Source organism: Polypterus senegalus, chromosome 12 (genome assembly GCF_016835505.1).
Source record: "Polypterus senegalus isolate Bchr_013 chromosome 12, ASM1683550v1, whole genome shotgun sequence".
NCBI classification, from domain to species: Eukaryota; Metazoa; Chordata; class Cladistia; order Polypteriformes; family Polypteridae; genus Polypterus; species Polypterus senegalus.
The window spans coordinates 34,993,089-35,005,867 of NC_053165.1; positions in this window are offsets into that span (position 1 = coordinate 34,993,089).

Sequence of the window (12,779 nt, forward strand, 5' to 3'; positions counted from 1 at the left end):
CTCTGACATTCTCTGCTCCTGACGGAGGGGGTGTGAGCAGAGGGGCTGTTTGCACAGAGGCTGTTTGCCTAGAGGATACGTACGCTTCTCTCAAAAATGCCGAAAGACTACCTTCACATTGCTCCCTTTTTCTTGCAGCCGCTTTATCGCGGTGCTTAGCATACTTAAAAGCCCAACAGCTCATATTGATTTTTGATTGTTTGCTTTTCTCTCTCTGTCTCTCTCTCTCTCTGACATTCTCTGCTCCTGTCGAGCACTCCTTTGAAGAGGTAGATATGTTTGCATTCTTTAAATTGTGAGAAAGAACTGTCATTTCTGTCTTCTCATGGAGCACAGTTTAAACTTTTGACTAAAGGGTGTTCTTTCATGTCTAGAGGGCTGAAATAATGTTAAAAAACGTATTTAGAAGGTAAACAGGTTTTCTATGCTCTAACTGCGAAAATATTAGATTTATAAATAAAGAATCCTACTTCGTGGAAATTCATTTATCGTGGTAGAGTCTGGAACGGATTAACCGCGATAAACGAGGGTTTACTGTATAACTGTGCGGAGAATATTTATAAACATATACATACATACATACATACATACATACATTCTGGAACGCAACCCCTGCAATCGAGGATGGATTACTGTAGTTGTGTTTGAGGGTTTAGAGCTACTTTGAGGGTTTAGAGCCCCCTACTGGTCACACAAGATATATAAACCTTGAACAGAAACATATACACATTTTTCTTAAAACATTTTTCTATTTATTTTTGTGTAAACTGTTTTTTTTTTCAAGTTTTACTAAAACTTTCAAAACAAAGACAATTAAGCTCAGGAATTATCCACTTGCATACATGTCAATGAGTCACACTCATTGCCCGAACACCATGAAAAAGCAGAAGATGGGGAATTTTCAGAAGCCAGACGCACACGGGTACATTTTTGTCAAAAAACTACCATTGTAGGGGTTTTAACTGGAAAGTGCATCTGAAGACTTGTACTCTGGAATTTGTCAAAAAAGGAAAAGATCTGTGCCATAAATGTACTGTGCTATTATTTTTTGTTTATTCACAATCAGAACTGAAAGCTAAAGATGTTAAACTGGAAATTAAGGGGACTGTAACAGAACGTACGGGCATCACAGAGGATTGCTTTTGTCATTGGCTAAGATAAGAGAAGTTTGACTTGCCATTATGAATATAGTGATTATGACATAGCTGTGGTCGAGAAGCTGTTGCCTGAAAATTCTGTTCAGTTACTTGCACAGTTTTAAAGATGTCCGAATGGAACCCGGAAGCAAATTGAGTACAGATTCAAATGTGAATCAACTGAAAATCCTTGTGGATCATATAAAGAAAAGCCATGATCAGTTTTCTGATCTTATGACTGAAATCAAAAGCCTTAAAAGTGATCATATGAATTTCCTCACAATAGTGAAGCTATCTGAAACAGATTTTCACAATATACAGGGTAAACTTGAAATGGTGAATGAAAGTATATAATCCTCATTAAATAAAGATAGCACAAAGAAAAAAAAGTCTTGGATTTACATCCAAATCGATGATTTTAAATTATTTTGGTGTTATAACAATAACATGGCTTTATAAGAAAATGTAGACAATCCCACTTATTAACCCAAATCCAGTTAAGGAACAGCTAGCGAACTGACTTCACAAATTACAAGATCAGGATCAAGGCAATAACCCTTAAGCTTCACACCTAAAGCACACATTTGAAAGTAAAAAAATGCTTTTTTTAATCGCAAGTGAACCGCTGCAGTATCGGCAACTTCACTATCAGTCACACATAAACTGATAGAACTTGATAAAAATTCTCTAAAAGATTTGAGAGCTTGAGTTGTTTAAAGAACACATGCAAGGGCAACTACTGTCTAACACAGGTACTGATGCTCAGAGTGAAAGAAATTATCTCAATCAGATCCTGCTGAAACAAATGGAAGGTCAGAGTGCACTCCAAGCAACTCCAAGCAACTGACATGCAGGTAAACAGACTTAAGCTGAGAAAACTGTGCGCCGGTAGGGGATGTGATAGCAGGCTGCTTGCTGCTTATCAACACATTTAAAGGACAAAAGACGCTGATGGAAGGCGATTTAAGGTGGGATGGATCTACGAGTTTTTTTGTAGGCTCTGGTAATTCTAGTGTTAACAAGTTGCCCCTATCTGAGACATCGAAAGTATAAACTTTTGTATTTCAAAAACTTAATTGTGCCTTTGTTTGGCAATTCCTTGATTTTACTACACTCTGCAAGGATGTGTATGTTGCTGCAAAATTATTTAAATGAATATACAGCGGTGATAGTCTTTTTGACCAAGGTATCCTGAGACCCCTTTTCAATGGCATCAGTAATGACAGTAATAGTTAACCTGTTTGGGAGAAATTTTATCTTTTCAGTCTTCTCTTTTCTCTCTGTGTATGTGAAACTCTGTGGAACAGCTCCATGCACAGGGTGTAAGGTGTTTTTAGCATGTCAATGCAGAACATTATTAAATCAGCAAAACCTACAGTACTTCCTATTTTTTCCTCAGTACTGCAGGCCATTGATCTCCACTCATATCTCCATTGTCTGATGATTTGATATGAGGAAAATTCAAGGCCTTTCTCATATGTGCCCTATAAATTTTCACAACATATCTATAATAAGTTTTAAGCAGTTCTCTGGCTTGTTTGTAATTCTGCATTCTGCACCGTCCAGATCTAAACACTAGTGCGGAACAGTCTATAGCTGCAGGTGGAAGCTGCTGTTGCAGTACTATGCATATAATAGCCATTATTTACTTATTTACCTTGGTTTATTTACTTACTTCCTACAGCGTAAAGTCACAAGTAGAGTGCAGAGCTATAGCGCGTTTTTATGTGAAAACAGCAGTCTCAGATGGGGGAGTAGGATCGTGAACGTGAGTGATAGAATAAAACTGAATAAAAAAAAAAACAAAGCTAACCTTTACGAGTATACATTTACACCAGCTGTTACAGACTGAAATCAAATGTATGTTTTTATTCTAATATAGTAAGAATAAGAGCAATTCACTTCTCAAAAAGGACCCATCCGGGATCAAACCCGTAAAGTTTTGATTACCAGTCAGCAGTTGATACCGTTGTTCTACCGAAGCAGTCATAGTAAATGTGTGTCAATGTCGCACCCTAACACGGGTTCTTTTTCTGCAGTTATATTCTTGAACAGAAGCACACTTGTTCTGTTATATTTGTACCTTCTGTGAAAGTGTTTAATTGATATTTGGAAATCAGGCTTAACACATTATACACTTTATGTCTACATTTTGTCAATTATTACTAAAACATGATAAATGTTTCTGTTTTAACAATGTGTTTACTGTACATAGATTGTTGTACACACGGAACAAATAATGTTCCAAATAATGATATAGTATTTATAAAAGGTGTAATTTTGCTTGACTTCCCACTCTATACAGCTCCAAGCAACTGACTCGCAGGTAAACAGAATTGAGCTGAGAAAACTGTACGCCGGTGGGGGATGTGATAGCAGGCTGCTTGCTGCTTATCAACACATTTAAAGGACAAAAGATGCTGGCAGAGAGGTGAGAAGCGATTTAAGGTGTGACGGATCTATGAGTTTTTTCGTAGGCTGTGGTAATTCTAGTGTTGAGATGACATGATTGAAGTGCTTAAAATTATGAAGGGAAGTACAGTGGATCAAGATTGTAATTTTAAAATGAGTTTCGTTGGAAACTTCTTAAAGGTAACTTTTGCACAAACATTAGGATGTTTTTCTTTACATAAAGAACAATAGACACTTGGAAAAAGCTACCAAGTAGTGTGGTAGACAGTAATGATGGAGAGGTGCAAAGCAAATTATGGTGGGACGGATCTATGAGTTTTTTCGTAGGCTCTGGTAATTCTAGTGTTAAAAACTAAAGAAAAAGTGAAATGTCAGACATATTCTCTGCAGTATCTAGGCATTCTGCATATCAAAAAAGAGAATGGAGCTATCCCTTCACTGGGGCTGGTGAAGAATATGCGTTATATGTGGTCCCTGTTAAAGTAAAGTGTAAGAAGCGTGAAAGGTATATAGATATATATGCCTTTATAAAACTCTGACAGTACAGCAACAATCTGTACCAAAAATCTTCAAAGACAGTTAAACCTTCAAGGAAGAATAACTCAGGTATTCCTTAACAGTGGAATCCCTGAAGCCTACGAAAAACTTCTAATCCTGGTACACCTTAAATTCCTTTGCATTTCTCCATCAGCATATTTTGTTTTGTAAATGTGTCAATCAGCACAAGGAGCAAGCTGTCTTCTAATCCCATAATCCCCCAACCATCATACCACTGCAGTTCAAGTTGCAGAGAAGATTCTCAGAGCTCAAGTCTTGTTTATCTGGGTGTGAGGTGTCTGGAATTATATAGGGTAAATAATATATCTTCATTTGGAATACATACATTTCATGTGTATTCCGTGTCTACAACAATCTGTGTAAATGTAGGATGAAATGAGAGTCAGGAAATGTTCAACACATAACTAAAAAAGAAACGCTTTTCATATCATCCTCGCACGAAGCCACACGGCATGTGTTCGGTCTCTTCCTGTGCATTCCCTGTGTGTGCAGAGAGAGAGAGAGAGACACACACACAGGTGCATGCACGCGAGAGACAGACATGCAGGCCCGCCCGAGAGACAGACACATAGACAGACACGCACGCACACACACACACACACACGCAGGCAGGCAGGCAGGCCCGCGCGAGAGACAGACACACACACGCACGCACACACGCACACACACACACACGCACGCACGAGGGCAGGCAGGCCCGGGCGAGAGACAGTCACGCACGCACGCTAGAGACACGCACGCAGGCACGCCCGCACGAGAGACACACTCTCACACACACACACAGGCGCACGCATGCATTGTTGCAATGTTACTTTTCTTGGTTTTTTATTAGATTACGGATTTTTCAAATGTTCATTTTTTTCTGTTGTGCTTAAAACTCATTAAAAAAGGTGTTTTTAGCGAGCAGGTCGTAAGGCTATAGCACGAACTCTTGCAGTGTTAGTTCTCTGTTGTTCAAGGTTTTCTTAGTGTTATTCAGTGTTTTTACATTTAGTTCACTATTACGCTGTGCATTCAATGGTTTAATTAACTATATTTGTGCTTAAAATCTTAAAAAAATATATATATTTACATACAGTTCATACGGTCTGGAACGGATTAATTGTATTTACATACAATCCTATGGGAGAAATTACTTCGGTTCCACTGAGGTTCCACTGTATTACTGTCCGACAAAATTACAGGCATTTAACGGAGATACAAACCAGTATTACTGAGAGAGAAAATTAATGGCACACAATACAGTGACGCATATTACAGCCACATGACAAGGTCCCTTGTCATTTAATATAGACTGTTCCTACTAATGTTTATGCAATACTGTTCTAGCGCCCGTTATTGTAACGGGCTTAATGTCTAGTTTTAGTAATAATTGACAAAATTAAAACATGAAGTGTATAATGTGTGAAGACTGAAGTTCAGATATCAAACAAACACTTTCATAAAAGGTACAAATATAACAAAACAAGTGTGCCTTTATTTAAGAATATAACCGTTGTCACACACGTGTGAATAGGATGTAGCTGAAAGGCTTAACGACTGGTAGTAACATATCTGTTGTAACAAAGGCGCTATACTGTATAGGCGCCTGACCCGACACAGAAAGACACGGAGGCACGTATAAAAACACAAAGACTTTATTTCTTTCTTCACCCATGGGCGCACGTCTTCCCCGTGACCCACAGGCAATATACAGTCCCAAAGCACAAACACTAAAGCACAACACACTCTTCACACTCTTCTTCCTCTACAACCACTCCTCCACAAGCGTAGTCCTCCTCCTCCCGACCCTGGCTCCTCAAGTGGTGGTGGCTGGCCCTTTTTATAACCCACCCGGAAGTGTTCCAGGTGCTTGACCACCTGGTCCTAATTGCACCTCCGGGTGGGGCTGAAGATTCGTCCAGCAAGGCTGCTGAGTCCATGCAGCTCCCCCTAGCGGCCATCTGAGCCCCCAACCAGGCTGTGGAGGACTCCATCTCCCATGGAGCCCTGCGGGTGGTTGGGGAATCACCGTCAGCCATGGAGGCTGCCACCAAGTGTCCCGGGGGAGGTACCGTACTGCCCATGGTGGCTTCCCCGGTACATGAGCAGCAGTGGCGCCCTTGCCGGGCATGGGACCCGGCTGTACTTCACGCTGTCCAGGGGGTGGCAGGGTGCACTGACTCTTTTTCTAAGTCTCCGCGCAGATCTTTCCCAGGAAATACCACCAGGAGCCACTACATCAACAGGGGACACATTTCCGCTCCCAGCCCAGAGGACGACATCATCTCTGGTCCTGGCCTCGAGGACAACATCATTTCCGGTCCCTGCCCCGAGGATGAAGTCATTTCCTCCAGACTCCCTATAAAACCTCACTCCCTTCCTCTGGATTTTAGTTCTGTTTTGGACTATGTCTTGAAAACACTACTCTCTCTAATTTTATTTTACTTTTGCAGCCTGGACCACATTATACAGTTGGCTGCCCCAAACCTTTGCAAGGTCTGGTGTCCTTCCTTATTACACCGTATAAAAAGAAATCGGGTTTGAGTACAAAATTGACATGACCGTTTTCATGGTGCAGTGGTAAGAACTGCTGACTCGTTGTCAAGAGGTTCCTGGTTCGATTCTGAGCTCATCTTTTTTGAGTAGTGAGCTGCTCTTATTATTACTATTACAGAATAAAAACATACATTCCATTTGAGTCTGTAACAGGTGGTGTAAATTTATGGAACTTGTGAAAGCTTTTTTTTTTATTTTTCAGTTTTATTCTCTCAGTCATGTTCACACTCCCCCCAATCTGACACTGCTGGTTTTCAAATAAACACATGCTATAACAGAGGTGAACTCAGATGAGGCTAAGCGTTCTAGATTGGAGAAAGAGAACAGAAGCCCTCCCCACAAGAAACGTCCACTCATACATAGGAACAACGCAGCTGCACCAGGCATAAAGGCGAAGGATGGCACTATTTGGATTCATAAAACAGGTCGGGTGTCGTCCTGCCAGTCAGTCTGCCACGTGCATGTCCTTCAAAAAAAAGCAGGGCTTACAGAGCTTGACAAGGTATCATTCAAAGTCCTGTTTGTGATTATGTTTTGTGATGGTCTTTATATGAAAAACATTTATATGTTACTTAACACTAGAATTCCTGAAGCCTATGAAAATCCTCATAATCCCAGCCCACCTTAAATCCCTTCACACCTCTCCATCAGCATCTTTTGTTTTGTAAATGCATCGATCAGCACTAGCAGCAAGCAGCCTGCTGTCCCATCCCCCACCTTGACGGAGCTCAGCTCGGGCAAAAAGTGCTCCCAGATCAAGCCAAGGTTCCTGGAGTTGTATTGGGTAAATAATACAGTATATTGTTATTTCGAATACATGCATTTTATGTGTGTTCTGTGTCTACTAAGATCTGGGTAAGTATAGGATGAAAGGAAATTTGAGGCAAGAAATGCAGAACACATACCTAAAGCAGAACCTTTTTCTATGTTATACAAATAATGACGTGAAGTGTGTAATGTGTGAAGACTTTAGTCCAAATATAAAGAAACACGTGTTTCTATTCAAGAATATAACCAAAGAAAAAAAAATATTTGATTTACATGTTGCTGTCAGTGAGTTAAAAACCCAAGCTCAAATGTACAGTAAATCAACAGGGAGTTTATAAGTGTTCTTGAATAGTGCACATGTATTTTTATTTACTTATCTTCCTACAGAGTAAAGTCACAAGTAGACTGCAGAACTTCCTGTGTTCATTTGACACAGGCAATGTCATACATGTACAATACATGTGCAATGCCACTCATTATTTAGTAAAAGATCACAGTCGTCCCATGGGAGAAAGACTTTCTGAGACTGTGGTCATAAAACCTATGGAGCTGTTTCTGGACAATGGCAGAACTGTAACAACACTGTGTAGAGTGCTACAGGATCATCCACCTTCAGCTAAAATCACTTCAGTACACATGTACTTTGTCAGCATGCTGAAAGCCCTGTTGAATGTGAGGAAGCATTCCACGGGTATATAGATGGATCTATAGTGTAGTTAAAAGAATATGCAGATTTATGGATCACTAAGATGGACCGTAATATTGTGGATTGTTTGCAGCATCGGGAGCAGAAGTGGGAGCTGCAATATATGGTGAAGCGCTACTTGCATTTGTCCATCCCAGCCCGTCTTATCTGGGGAGTGTGCTGAGGATCGATCTGGTTTCTCCGCATCCCCAGCCAACTGTAATGCGCTTGCAATTCCTAGCAATGGAATGTACCTGTACCCCTGCCAATATAATTAACATTATTGACCCAGGGGATGCTTTTATGGAATCGAACAAACCCTTTGAGTCTGGCGCAGCTGGTGGGATTTCTGAATGCTGCTCTGAAGGGTCAAGCACACAGTTAGTGGCAGGCAGAAAAAAAGAATGTACTGGACTGGGCTTCATTTCATGCTGCTTTTTTGGAGGAGTTACTGCTAGCAGATTACAAGACAGAAGTGCAAGAACAGTTGATGGCCAGCAGACAGGGTCAGATGCAGTTAATTTGTGACTTTGCTTATGATTACCATGCACTCTGTTTGAAGTGGAATTCTGATATGGCTGAAAAAGATATAGTAAGATGCATTCTCAGTGCACATAACCCAAGGTTTTCTGGGGTGCTGCAAGGAGGGGTGAGCTCTGTGAATGACATTGTGAAGATAGGGTCCTTGACAGAAAAGGACTGGGCCTCCATGAGGTATCTCCGAGGTCAAAATAAGGACCCTGGGGGCAAGGCATTGACAGGTTCTAAATCTGTTAAATTTGAAGTCCACACAAACAGTGCCACGTTCACCACTGTTGGAGCAGGCATTCTTTTATTGGTTATCCCAGTGAGCATTAGGAGTATTATTAGGGATGTTGTCGTGGACACTGGAAGCACCTTTACCCTGATAAGATGGAGTTTGTGGGACCACATTAAACATCCCCATGAGCTTTTACAGGGGGGGGTGCAACAGTAAAATTATTGACTTATGGGAGAGTATATGGTAACGTGGGCAGGGTCTCACTTCGGCTTAACCTGCACTATGTCTCATGGGGGGAGTGGATGTGTACATCCTGGAAAATGCACGCTTGACCATGCCACTACTCCTAGGACTAGATTCCGTCATGGCCACCGGGATGATTATTAATCCTAGACAGAAGGAATACACTTTTTTTCCCAGGGGTGTACAAGTTTGAAGAGAGGGGCCGAGAAGAGCTGCGTTGGCCAGCAGCATGTTTTTATTATGCTTGCATAATGCAGGATGTCAGCCCTGTTGAGTCCAGCATTTGTTTACAGTCAGCTGAAGTCTTGTTAAATAGGTGGTCAATGGTCTAGACCAGGGGTCCTCAATCACAGTCCTGGAGGGCCGCAGTGGCTGCAGGTTTTTGTTCTAACCCAGTTGCTTAATTAGAAAGCAATTCTTGCCAATAATTTAATTTCATGGCTTGTTAGTACTTTAACTCTGCCATGTCAGGTCTCATAACCTAGACCTATTTCCCCTTTCTAAGGATATCATCCAAATGATCTGAAGGCTAAAATTGATGAGTAATTCTCAGTCCTTCACTTTTCTCTCTTCAGTTTCCTTCCAAGTATTTAATTAAACCCAATAGTGCATGATAAATACACACAGGTGTAAATGGAAACAAGCTAAATGGAGAAATGCTGGTCTCTTTTGTCATTTGCATGTTATTGCTAATAAGGGGCAATTAAAAACAAAGAATACAGCTGTTTAAGACTAAAATAAACAATAAGGGTTCAAAATCTTAACAATTGAGGCAACTAAAATGAAGCTGAAGTGTTACTTGAGCAATAAGTGCTTCTTATTAAGAAATTGGGTTGGAGCAAAAACCTGCAGCCACTGTGGCCCTCCAGGAATGACTTTGCCCACCCCTGGTCTAGACAAATAAACTGTGTCATACAAACACGGTGTGACATTAAATCCACACCGTAGATGGGATCCCTGTTTGTCTCCAAGCCTAAAGGATCTCTCCTTACAAGAAGAGACAAATTGCAGACTTGGTAAAGAAGATGCTGGCAGATGGCACCCTGGAGCCCACTTCTTCAGCCTAGGCATTGCTGGTGGTGTTCTGATGTCATTTACCGGTTTTGTGTGGATTATAAGGCTGTTAATGCCAAGACCCACCATGATGCTTACCCCATGCCTCTGGTTCATGAAGTCCTGGAATTCCTGCAAGGAGCAGTCGTCATTAGTTCATTGGATTTACAATCTGCATGTTGGCAGGTGTGCCTGAGACAGGACAATGTAGTGAAGACATCAGTCATAACCCTCAAGGGCTTGCTCCATTTCAGTGTCATGCATTTTGGGCTAAAAAATGTTGTATCAACATTTCAACAGCTAATGAAGCAGGTGCTAAGGGGGCTGACTGGAAAAATCTGCTTTGTTTACATAGATGATATCATTGTCATTTCCTCGACCGTCCATCATCACCTTCAGGATCTCAATGCCAACTTTCAGTGGCTCTGACAGGCTCGATTTACCCTGAACATAAAAAGTGCCACTTCCTTCAGACCCAGATCTCTTTCCTCAGACATTTGGTGTCAGCTGAAGGTGTGAGGGCTGACCCGAAAAGGTGGCTGTGGTTAAGGAGTACCCCCTTCTTACCAATATCAAGTGTTGTTCAACGCTTTTTTTGGGTATGGTGGGTTGATATCACAAATATATTTTATTTATTTATGGGTATGGTCACCAGAATATCAAGACGCAATCGAGAGGTTAAAGAAAGCTCTGCAGGATCTGCCTGTCTTGGCCCAGCCCAACCCACTGCTCATCTTCCAAGTTCAGACAGATGCCAGTGATCATGGACTTGAGGCTATATTAATGCAATTAAGGGATAGAGAAGAAAAGGTTATAGCAAATGCATCAAGGTCACTCCATGGCCCAGAGCACAACTATTTAACAATAGAAAAAGAATGTCTGACAGTGGCAAAATGGAGCTGGTACCTGGAGGGGGTTCTGTTTGAAGTGTACACAGACAACGTGCCCAAAGACATGATTTTGACTAAACAAGTGGGTTCTTCGATTAATTTTAACGTATTCTATCAGAAAGGTTGTGGCAATATGGTTCCGGATGCGTTATACCGGGTTCTGGAACTGGGCTAAACATTGTCTGTAGCTGTTGTCTCAAGTCAGTGGACTGGTTTGTCTTTTCTCCTGCAGGACATAGCCTGAGCTCAGTCACTCAGTCCTGTGTGTAGGGTGGCAATAAAGGGGCCAGAGGAGATGAAAGGGCGCATTAGCTTTCAGGAGTTTCAGGGGTTATTATGTCGGTGTATCCCATCTAAGCTTGGGAGCACCGAATAAGAGCTTGTCCCAGAAGCATTGACTCTGCACTTCCTGAAATATTACCATGCCAGCCTTTTCGGGGCATACCTTGGTAGCACAAAGACTCTAAGATTTGGGAGTTAGTATTGTGGCCGACAGTTTGTTGAAGCATAAGGAATCATGTAAGAAAATGACTGGTGTGTCAGCAGTATAAAAACCCACCTGGTTTACCTACAGGGCTCTTACAATCCACATCAATGACAGCACCAAGAGAGTTTTGGGAATTGATCTCATGGGACCACTGCCTTAAAGGAAGAACAAGAAGGCCTTCCTGATGGTGGTGGTGGATTATTTCACCAAATGGTGCAACTGTTCTCCTTAAACCAATGCTAAAACAGAGCAGCTTTGTTACACCCTAACAGGTGAGATCCTGACCCAATGGGGGTGCCAAAAAAAAAAAAATCTGACTGAATAAGTTAATTTAACATGCACACGTACCGGTCCTGGTACATAACGACGATTGGACGACGTCACAATCATGTCACAGCCATGTGTGCATGCCCCTCTGTCATGCACCTCGACATACTACACATCAAATGAAAATTCAGAGTCTTGTCTTTCCGATGATATAAACCATTTTGACACACAACAACCACAGCACTGACACTAAATCCTTTTTTACAGAGAAGTAAATACTTTTAAGAGCTGACTTTTCCTACCTTTGACTACCTTTGAAGGCTCTCTGCAAGTCAAACATCAATATTTCCGAGCAATATTGATCTCATTCTGTCCGTAAGGTTTCAGGGAATATAATCCAGTAAAACGATTAGGTCCAAAACACACGATAGATCCTCAAAGGGACAAAAACTCCAGAAAACGTTTTTTAACTCGAGACTAGCTCCAACATTTTTTTTCATTTCTATTGGTCATATCAGACGTAATTTGTTTCTGTCGGCAATAACCATGCTAAAGCATGTTACACGGAAGTGTTAGCTTCTGATTGACACCTAAGTTGGCCAATTACGAGGGGTCTGGGGGGTGATTGGCACCTCGTATAGCCAACGAGTGTCACAGCTGAACGATGACGCACAACTCCAAACCCTGGTAGAATCTACCAGTTTGATTGGACGCTGTGAGTGACACTCCAAACTTACAGCCAATGAGCAGCTGAGCATATGTAACTTGCCATACCAACTTGTAAACAAAACCGATCGGAGCTGCGCGAAGCTGGCATTTGTGCCAGTCTGCAGACTTGGTGCGTGGTTGTTTACTGTGATTTCACCTAGTTTTTTCGTATTTTAAATATGGATAAACGTACAGATAAACGTAAATACACTCTCGATTAAGTCGTAGACGCATGTACGCGGCGTCACAGTGATCAATCGGACAATGGATATGT